This window comes from Leuciscus leuciscus (genome assembly GCF_965113295.1).
Source record: "Leuciscus leuciscus genome assembly, chromosome: 20".
Classification (NCBI taxonomy): domain Eukaryota; kingdom Metazoa; phylum Chordata; class Actinopteri; order Cypriniformes; family Leuciscidae; genus Leuciscus; species Leuciscus leuciscus.
This window is the reverse complement of record NC_138744.1, coordinates 31399969-31410185: the sequence shown is the minus strand read 5'-3', so window position 1 is coordinate 31410185 and position 10217 is coordinate 31399969. Positions and strand designations below refer to the sequence as shown.

Genomic DNA, 10217 nt, shown 5'->3' with positions numbered 1-10217 from the left:
AGTGAGGAGGGACCTCCTCTCTCTCAGGCCAAGGGCTCGATCTGGCATCCTCGCCCAGAGCTTTGGTCCCTACATGCGTGGGCCATCAACGGGTACCCGCTAACCTCCCGGTGGAAGTGCTAAAGACGATCACGCAGGCTAGAGCCCCGTCTACTAGACGGCTCTATTCCTCGAAATGGTCTGTGTTCTCTAGCTGGTGCACAGCTCGTGGCTTTTCACCCTCAGACTGTGGGGTGACGGAGGTTCTTTCCTTCCTGCAAGAGCTACTGGATAAGGGCAGAACCCCATCCACGCTCAAGGTTTACGTGGCGGCCATAGCAGCGTTTTCTAAACCGACGCTTGGCCAGTCACTTGGAAGAAACAATCTGGTCATTCGCTTCCTTAGAGGAGCTAAGAGACTGAATCCTCCAGACCTCCCTCAGTTCCCATGTGGGACCTTTCTGCGGCTTTGGAAGCCATGAAAGATGCCCCATTCGAGCCAATCCAATCAATAGATATCAAACACTTGTCTTTCACTTGACTCTCAGTGAGCATGACGTGTATGGAATTTGGGCCAAATGACTCGAGGGTCATACTCAAACCAAGGCACGGGTACGTTCCTAAATCCCTCAACACACCGTTTAGGGCTCAGATGATTTCCCTGTCGGCCCTGCCGGCCTCTAATGAGGAGAAGGACGCGAGCTTTCTTTGCCCGGTCAGGGCATTAAGGGCTTATGTGTCTCGCTCGACTGTCTTCAGACAGACAGAGCAGCTCTTTGTTTCGTTCAACGGACGTTCTAAGGGACTAGCTGCCTCGAAACAGTCTATCCAGATGGATAGTTGACGCTATAGCGCTGGCTTACGCCTCTAAGGGCCTGCAGTGCCCGTTAGGTGTCAGAGCGCACTCCACAAGAGGCATGGCCTCGTCGTGGGCGTGGTCTAGTGGGATTGCCTTCGGCGATGAAAAAACAGATTCTACAGCCTGTCGAGCTATATTTATAGGCCCAAGTCACGCCCGTTTCGGCGGGATCTGACGTCACGAGGGGCCTCTCTCGATAGGCTGCTGCAGTTGCCACAGGGCAGCCAATGGGCGCGCGAGCCGTCTCGCCTATGTCTGCATGCTGCCGCAACGCGTTTTACATCAATTCAAAATTAAGGATAATTTTTGGCTTCAATATCTCGCGGAAAAGAGATAAAAACATTCTCACAATGTTACTGTTATTTGTTATACGTTTTTCGTGAAAAGGTGATGAATCTTTTGATATGAGCTAAAAGAAATGTTCAAGTGTTGGGAAATATATTCTACTGTTAATAAAAGGTTCACTTGAGATGCCTTGTGTTTCTTTGAAATCATTCTGAATTGGCCTACATCAATTTATTACATAAAAAATGCAATGAAACATTGAAATTGTACTATGTCATACGGTAAAACAAAATATGTCATATGGTAAAACATTGAATTTTAAAATAAATAAAAATAAATACTTAGTTTGTTTACATGGTTCATGAAAATAATGGAGGAGAGCTAGTATGATATATATATGTATATAACTTCAAGGCATTTTTGACAAATTTCTAGCAAAAAAAAATAGAACAAATGTCCATAGATGACATGCTGTAGTCGTTAAAAAACAAAATATCTAGTATTTGTGGTGTAGGTGTTTATATTTTGCAACTTGTTATAGAATACTTACAGATCAACTATTACATTCTTGGTTGTATTTAACCGTGTCATGAATATCAAATTTAATTTATTTCTAAAAATCACTTTGTTTTACCGTATGACATTTTCAAGGACTGTATACAAAGAAACACATTAAAATGTCATATATTGTTATTTTTTATAAAGGGCACTAATAAAAACAAAAAATATACACATAGATTTACTCAAAAAATGCTATATTTAATTTGTCTTTTCATTTAAATTTTTTTACTGTTTTGAAATTCTAAAACGTCACTGACCCAAATATGTCTCAATTTGAAGGTTTTTTAACGTCACAGGATGATTTTGTGAAGCAGTAATTTTCCATTGTCTTCACAAACACTTGTTGAATTTGTGCTGGTCCGATGAAGTCCGAATGAGCATTGAGAGGTAATTAAGATTATTCTACAAACACTTTTAGTGTCCTGCTCCTTCTTCTTCTCCTGTCCCGGTCTTTTGGGCTGAGCGAAGTTTTAACAAAGTGTTGACTGTTTGTTTTGAACATCAGGACCACCTCTGTGAGTAAGAGAGAGCTTCAGCACAACCAGATCTAGCCTAGTTTTCCTGCAGATTAAGGTCTGACATTTCTGACATTAAACATCATGATCTTTAATGTAGTTGACTATGGTAAGCTTATAGCAAGGGGTTTTTGTACATTTTAATGTAAAAGACAGATTATACTTAATTGGGTTCTAGTCTTTATTCAGGAAATTTGTCAGTAAATATAGATTTTGTAACTGACTAAATAGACTCTTTAGACTGGATGTCACTTTAAGTCTATAATGGTGTCTTGATGCTCTTAACGGTTCTTCAGAGGTGAAGTGAACTGTACCTTTTCATTTTTTAAGATGACATTTTTTTAAGCTATATTTTGCCAGTAGCACCTCACTGCAGTACACGAGATCCAGGGGGCGGAGTTGGATCCAGATCTAAGCGGTGGAGATTGGTAGGTTTAGGGGTGGGTTTAGGGATCAGGGGGTGGAGATGGGTAGGTTTAGGTATATGTAAGGTGGGAGGAGTTGGATCTGGATCCAACTCCTCCCCCTGGATTTCGTGTTCTGTAGTGAGGACCAAATCTGTAGTGTTTAAGCACATTTCAATTGAGTTTCAAAGTAAATTTTGTATTTGTATGTCAACATGCGTATGTCAAGCATCTGTTGATTGAACTATTCCATGCTAAAAAAAAAAAAAAAACGTAATATGTTTTTTTTCGTGTGCTTTAAATGCAAATAATTGTATGTATCTTTTGGCTGTTAAGTATTTTATGTTAGCAGCGTCAGTATAAAATTGCTTAGTAACAAATTCCACAACTATTCCTATTATCATTATAACAAATAAAATGATAAACAATAAACTTTTTTGTAATTGACATAATCTTCACACTAGATTTCTAAATGTTGGACTAAATAAAACATCTCAGTTGAATGAACTATGAAACTAGTTCAGCAAACATATTTCAAAATTGAAGTCAATGGGCCAACTAAAAAATAATATGTATTCTTTTTGATAATATTCAGTGTTGGAATTGACGATGATGAATGAATTCAAACCAATAATATTTTATATTAACTACTAACAAATTATCTTTTTATTTGTGCATAATTTGACCAAAAAATTGCATCATAGATAAAAACAGCAGGAAAAAAATATTTTATATGAGAAATTTACCTGGTTTTTATGTATACTGTTCACCTCATTTCATTTCGTTGGTGCTTTGGTAACTGGAAACAATAACTTTTGAAGAAATAATTTTCACTTGATAAATAGGCTATTCAAATGTTATATGTTTATTTATTTTCGGTTTATCATAGTTTTACAATGAATTTTCATAGTTTTAGATTGAAAGTCTAGAGCTGGCAGGGTAAATCAAAATCTATATATAAAAGTCATTTGAAACATTCACACGAGATAAAAAAGAAAAAGGTTAATCTAATTGTTTGAAGCAACAACTAGAACATAAATTCGCGACTTAAAATAATAACCATTTCAATCCTCAGGAATTATTGCGCGGTGACGCCGCCGTTGTGACGTCATAAGCACTCAGTCAAAAGTTTGGTGAGTGAATGCAGTATAGAGAAGTGAATCTGCTGCATCCAATATAATCTGTCTGCACCCCGCAAGACTTCAAGTTATGCCCACTTCAAGTTACGCCCCTTCAAGTAACGTTACGCCACAAGTTACGCCCCTTCAAGTTACGTCACGCCACAAGTTACGCCCCTTCAAGTTACGTCACGCCACAAGTTACGCCCCTTCAAGTTACGTCACGCCACAAGTCACGCCCCTTCAAGTTACGTCACGTCACTTCAAGTTACCCACATCCGCAATATGACGAGATGACATCAAATGACCGCGAGAGCGATTAGTTCCGTATGCTTTTTAATCGATCTCACACAAGTTTAACTGAACATATTTAAATTAAAGGAGCTGTATGTAAGAAATGTATTTCAATTAATCATAAAATGGCCCTGATATGTCACTAGACATTAAGAAATCATGTTCATTTCAAATACTTATATCACTCACAACAGTAGTCCGGCCAGGATATTGTCATTTAAAAAGTGAAGTTGCAGCCCTCAACTGATGTTGATGTTGTCATCTTGTGTTTTGGCCTGAAGCCCCACCCTCCACCTATCTACCAATCACGAAGTCAGTAGTGTTTCGGCATCGGGGTTGCCAGCTCTGCTCTAGTTACCACAGCTACGTAGCAGCCGACGTTCGTGCTGGATCCTGCAGCCCAGTGCCATAGAGAGAGAGAGTTGCGACACTCCCATAGACCTCCGTTGTAAATAATGGCGGCGCTTTTAACCGCCTACTTCCGGGATATGAAGATCGGAATAGTTCCAAACACTGTCATGTGGGCGTTGGACACCATTCACTTACATTGCTACGCGTCGAGTTGTTCCAGAGTTAAGTTGCCGAAATATCGACCTCTTTTGAATTGTCAACTGTCTATATTGTATCAGAGGCCCTTTGCGATGCTTATACTGGTCTTCATTTGTACATGCACAGCGTAATTATTTATATTTTATGTTGGTTGTTTCAACCAATTTTCAAGCACTGCCTGCTAGCTAACGTTAGTTAGCTAGCGCGACTTCGTCAGCTAAGAGTTCGGTAATGAATCGCTACCACCTTTATAGCAACTTTTATTTAATTAAATTTTTTGGGATATACTAACTTTTCATTATGTTATTATTGTCTTGAGTGAAGCGGCTTGTGAGAACAATGCTGGACCTTTAGGATTGTTATGGCCATCACCAGTCCTGTCTGTTTCATGGATCACCTGCCCCTGGTTTTTGTTTTTCTTGTTCACACACACAAGCACACATTTTTGTTGTCTGTCATTGTTTAATAAAAAATATTTTATTTGAAAACCTTCATTTGTATCAGCCATGCTTAAATTCGTTTTTAATCTGTTATAGTTTTGATAATGTGTATGGCCTTAATCTTAAAATAATATTCTTAGTCTTAACATGATCATGTTTCACGTTGTGGTCCTGGGGGTGGCCACTTTCATCAGAAGAAGTGAGCTAGCTTCTAAGCGAATTCTGAACGGACCGCCACGGCAGACCTCTTGCGTGATCATGAAGGTAGGCTAATGGCTGAATCAAAATTTATAAGCAAAATCACGGGAATCAATAGCCTAATACAGCCCAGTTGTGCTAAAATAAATATCATGAGACGTCCATCATCAGATGAATGATATGGAAAAGTTAAGTTAGAGCCGCTAAAGCCAGTGCTACTACCCATGCGAACATGAACACTAAGCTTTTCCCTCCAAAAATATAGCCTAAAACTTATCTCCAAATGCAAAACTGACATTAACAAAATGCAATAATGCAATAACAGCTGAAAAAGTACTTGGGTGTGTGTTTTATTTTATTTTTACCGTTCAATAATGCAATCGCTGCTGTCTGTCCCATAGAAGAACATGACAGCCAGCGTACGTTTTGGAACTATTGGGGCTTACATGAACCACGTGACAGCCATAGCGGCGACATCAAAGAGTGTCGCAACTCTCTCTCTCTATGGCTCTGCTGCAGCCTATCTGGCAACCTGGAGTCAGGGGGGAGGGGGAGGGGGAGGGGATACACCGCTCTACAGTAATTTGAAAGTGATTGCAGTACCAGTTTTGGCCACAATCTTACATACGGCTCCTTTAACTAAACTGACTCTTAGCTGTTCAAGAACATAAACCTTTGAGATGACATCTTCAAAATGCTTGTTTTTGTCTGTATACAGTAAAGCAAATTTCAATATGCATTAATGCCACGGCCAAGGTATTAATAATGTATTGCTAGAAACCATATTGTAATGTATTGTTTTTTTCTAATTGTCCCACCTCAACTAGACTGTGGAGCAAGTACTAATATAGCTATTCTTTTGAAATTGTGCTTTGTCTAAAACATTTTTTTAAATAAATATTGTTAAACATCTTTTCATGTTTTAAATAAATAATTGTAAACATCTGTTCATGTCATATTGCCAGATGTGCTGACAAACGAATTTTTGACAACACTAATAAACAGCTAAATGCACTACTGTCAAATATCTTATGATACTTTGAGACTCATTAACTACAAGCAAACTTATCACAAAAAAACTTTTATTGAAAGGCAACACAAGGAGGGTTTATGCAAACCCAATCCACAATTTTTGGCACTAATATTGTCATAGAAAATCAGATTGTGCCTCCAGCCACATAAAAACAGTCCATGCAGCAGTATCCAGCAAAATCATTTTCAGAGTAGAACCCTTGAAGTTTTCCTCTTTGTCCACTTCCCCAGTATCCTTCACAGTCTTTGTACAAATCATCGCATTGAATGCAACGGGAGATCAGATAGGGAATGCGGTAGGTCCTTTTATACTCCTCTGAAAAGGAGTTCCAGTTTACCACACCTGTTGACAAAAGAAAAGAAAGGTTTAAGTGTAAAACATGTTTACATTTCTTTCTTTTTTTTTTAATATTAACTTTTCTGGTAGCACTGTTTCCTCAATATTAATTTTAGTAGTGGTGTGCCACCACAACAAGACAATTCAGAAATGAAAAGAAACACTTATTGCCTAAAAAAAAAAGCATTAGTCTAATGTAGAAGTGAATGTTATATTATGATTATTAAAATAATTTTAGCACTAGAACCTTGGCTTGAATCATAACTGTGGCCCACACAAATGTAGAATCGTCACTCAAAAGCACAACAGCTGCACACAAATCACAGAGGAAACAGTCATAAACTTATACAGAAAAGTATAGGCCTATACGTCAAGTAATCACAACTAAGAAACTTGCATTATTCTGAATGCAGCGATGTGTGAGGGGAAATAAATAACATTACACGTTGAATGTTACAGAGTGAGCTCCCAAATTACCCTAATGTTTACTTCAAGTTCGAAATTGGAGGGTGTTCATGTACATTTTATACCAAGGAAAGTCGTTTTACGCCAATTCCGAGAGCAAGGCAGCATTATTATTACCACGGCAGCCAGTAAAATACTTAACGCCAAGCGAGGACGGTTTAGTTTTAAATAAATAAAAACTTTTAATAGATTATCAACTCCAGAAACAGTACCAAAATGTGTTACTGTATGAACATTTCTTATACAGTTCAATTTAAACGGTCATCTGTGGAAAATATTCTTACCGTGGTCTCTGAACCATAGATATCATATAAAGGCGCCTTTATATGATATCTATGCTCTGAACGAGCTGCCATCTTGCCAACAAAATCTCGTTCTTCTGACATCTCTCGTGTGATTCGGTTGTGATTTGGACAACTTCAAGTTACGCCCCCTTCAAGTTACGCCCCCTTCAAGTTACGCCCCCCAGTCTTGCAGTCCGCAGACAGACCCATCTCGCTGCATCGCGCGACATCAGAGGTAGGAACTATATTTACATTATTTCTCCATTAGATGGCGGCAAATACTGTCTTTATGAGACAGTCTGTCAGTAGTGAACACCGTTTATATACTGTCTATGGTGAACACAGAGAAGCAAGACCAAATGACTAGCGTGTCAGGGCACGGGGAAACCCCTTAACTGTTAAAAGTTCAAGATATCGCAGCGGACATTCAAACTGATTTTTATTATGAATATATGACTAACGTTATATCTACTGTAAATGCAGGTACTCTCGCTTACTCAATCTTTCACAATACTCTAACGTTACTCTATAAGCTTTAATGAACAATATCAATGAGAATGTATGTTTTACGTTGCTAAGATGGTTGCTAGGGGTGTTGTGCAGTGATACATTGAACCATTGAAGCGATCATTGCCGTGTTTTATCGTGAAAGAAAAAGAAGAAAAAAACACTAATCAGACCCTAAGACTGGAACTAACCGTTTTATATAGATAATATACTGTCTGCAGATAATAGCTTTATTGGTAAATTGTGTTGTTTAGCATTTATAATTGCAGGATGTTTTTCTATATTTTCGTCTTGATCATTTCTCTAGTTTTAATTTAAAAAAGTATTTGCTTTAAACAAAAAAGAGTTGTATTAAATATTCACAATTTTCAAAACTCATAGCTAAAAAATCCAAACTGATCACACTTGTAACCCGGCTAGTCATTCTTTCAAAACCTGATCCCATGCTTTCATTAGTTATGCACATTTTCAGTCCACATAATCAATGTTTCAAAACACAAGATGATTGTAATATGTAATGAGAACATTTGGTTTAATCACCAAAACACATATGACCTTCTTTCAGTTTAGTACTTTTAAAGGAATAGTTCACCCAAACAAATAGTTTATGGGCCTGTAGTGTTTCTTTCTCCAGATGAACACAAAATAAGATATTTTGAAGAGTATCAGTAACCAAACAGTTGATGGACCCCATTGACCTCCATAGTATGGGGGAATTTTTTTTTATGGAGGTCAATGGGGTCCATCAACTGTTTGGTTACCGATACTCTTCAAAATATCTTATTTTGTGTTCAGCAGGAGAAAGAAACACTACAGGATTGGAACAACTTGAGGCTGAGTAAATGATGACAGGATTTTCATGTTTGGGTGAACTATCCCTTTAACAGCCGTTCATTTAATAGCAAACAGTGCAATATTCATGTTTTAAATCACCCTCTTTGCTGAAATAAGTAACACAGGCTACAGGTGCCACTTTAGAAAACACATTTACATTACCTAAATTACGTAACATAAAATCCATAATGTTTATCTATCATGTGTGTTATAAAAAGATGTAATGAAGTTATGAAACTGCCATGAAGTTTTGTGCTAGGACAGTTTGCTGCCAATACAGTAAATGTTCTCACTGTGCCATAAAACTGAATCTATATTGTAGTTGACCTCTTTAAGGGTGAGTTACAGTAATGTCTCTATGGTGAACATGCATCTGAAGTGTCTCAGCTGAAGGGAATTATCCATTATTTATCGGCTTTAATATATCAGCCAAATTATCTTTTCGGGCCGATAACGATAACTTTAAAAATGAAAATATATCGGCCGATACCGATATAGTGGCCGATATATCGTGCATTCCTAATTTGAAACAAATATACTCTTAGCTTTTAAAGAAAGTGAAAACATTTTTAGACCCTCCCTACACATGTACATAAAGACACTTATATTAAGCTTGATGATCTAATTAATTTCCTCATTTTCTCTCTCCTCTATTTCTGTTCAAGCATCAGAACCATATGTCTTCATGTGACACTGGGTCCAGACATCATTCAGAGCTTGACCTTCTGCATCAGCCATCATCACTGGAGGAACTGAAGGATATCATCTGTCACAAACTTCAGATAACACGTGGCTTGAGGTTTTTTTACTGCATATATTTTTATTATTTATATATCTTTCAGTTTTTATTTTTTATTTCTTTGCTCTTCGATCTGCTCTACATTGAGCATCAAACAATTCCCCTTTAAAGCTGCACAGAAAAGTGAAAGTTTCCAGCTCAAACTGAAGCAGCTGCTCCTCAAAGTTGTTTAAAGATCTAAGGATTCAAAAGTAATCTGTTGTGTCTGTGGCTATAAAGGGGTCATCGGATGCAAAATTCACTTTTATTTGGTGTTTGCATATAAATGTGTCTTTGAAAAAAAATCCAATCACTCCTTTTTTTTAATCCTCAAAAAGCCCAAACACTCTCAATAATCAAGCCGTTTGGATTTTCTGAGCAATATGATGTCATATTGCTCATGCTCCGCTAACGACCACTGACGGACTGTCCCGCATTAGCATGTTTCCTGTATTAGCATATTTCCCGTATTAGCATATTTCCCCCCTCCGCCATATGTATACTGTCCGCCAAGGCAACACTTTGCATGTCTTGTGTCGACACCCCTTCGTGGGTGAGCAGTTGCTCATTATCATTTAAAGAGACATGCACCGAAACGGGTCGCTGTGAACAGAGCTGTTTTTGAGGAGGTAAAAAGGGTGTTGTTTTACACACCCATTGAGGAATTTTAACCAAAGTATACGTTACATACATGAAGACCCTAAAGAATCATACCAACTTGTGGAAAATGGGCATCCGATGACCCCTTTAAGAGAGCAAACATACATCTGCATTGCCC

At 38.0% G+C, this 10217-nt stretch overlaps 1 long non-coding RNA gene across 1 annotated transcript; it reads right to left on the bottom strand.

Annotated features, from left to right (window-relative positions):
* Positions 1 to 6267: 6267 nt before the first annotated feature.
* On the bottom strand, positions 6268 to 7416 carry LOC309484258. The gene is made up of 2 exons (XR_014200792.1): positions 7321 to 7416; positions 6268 to 6577 (listed from the first exon to the last, which is right to left on the bottom strand). It is a non-coding gene; the product is annotated as an uncharacterized lncRNA (long non-coding RNA).
* Positions 7417 to 10217: the final 2801 nt, after the last annotated feature.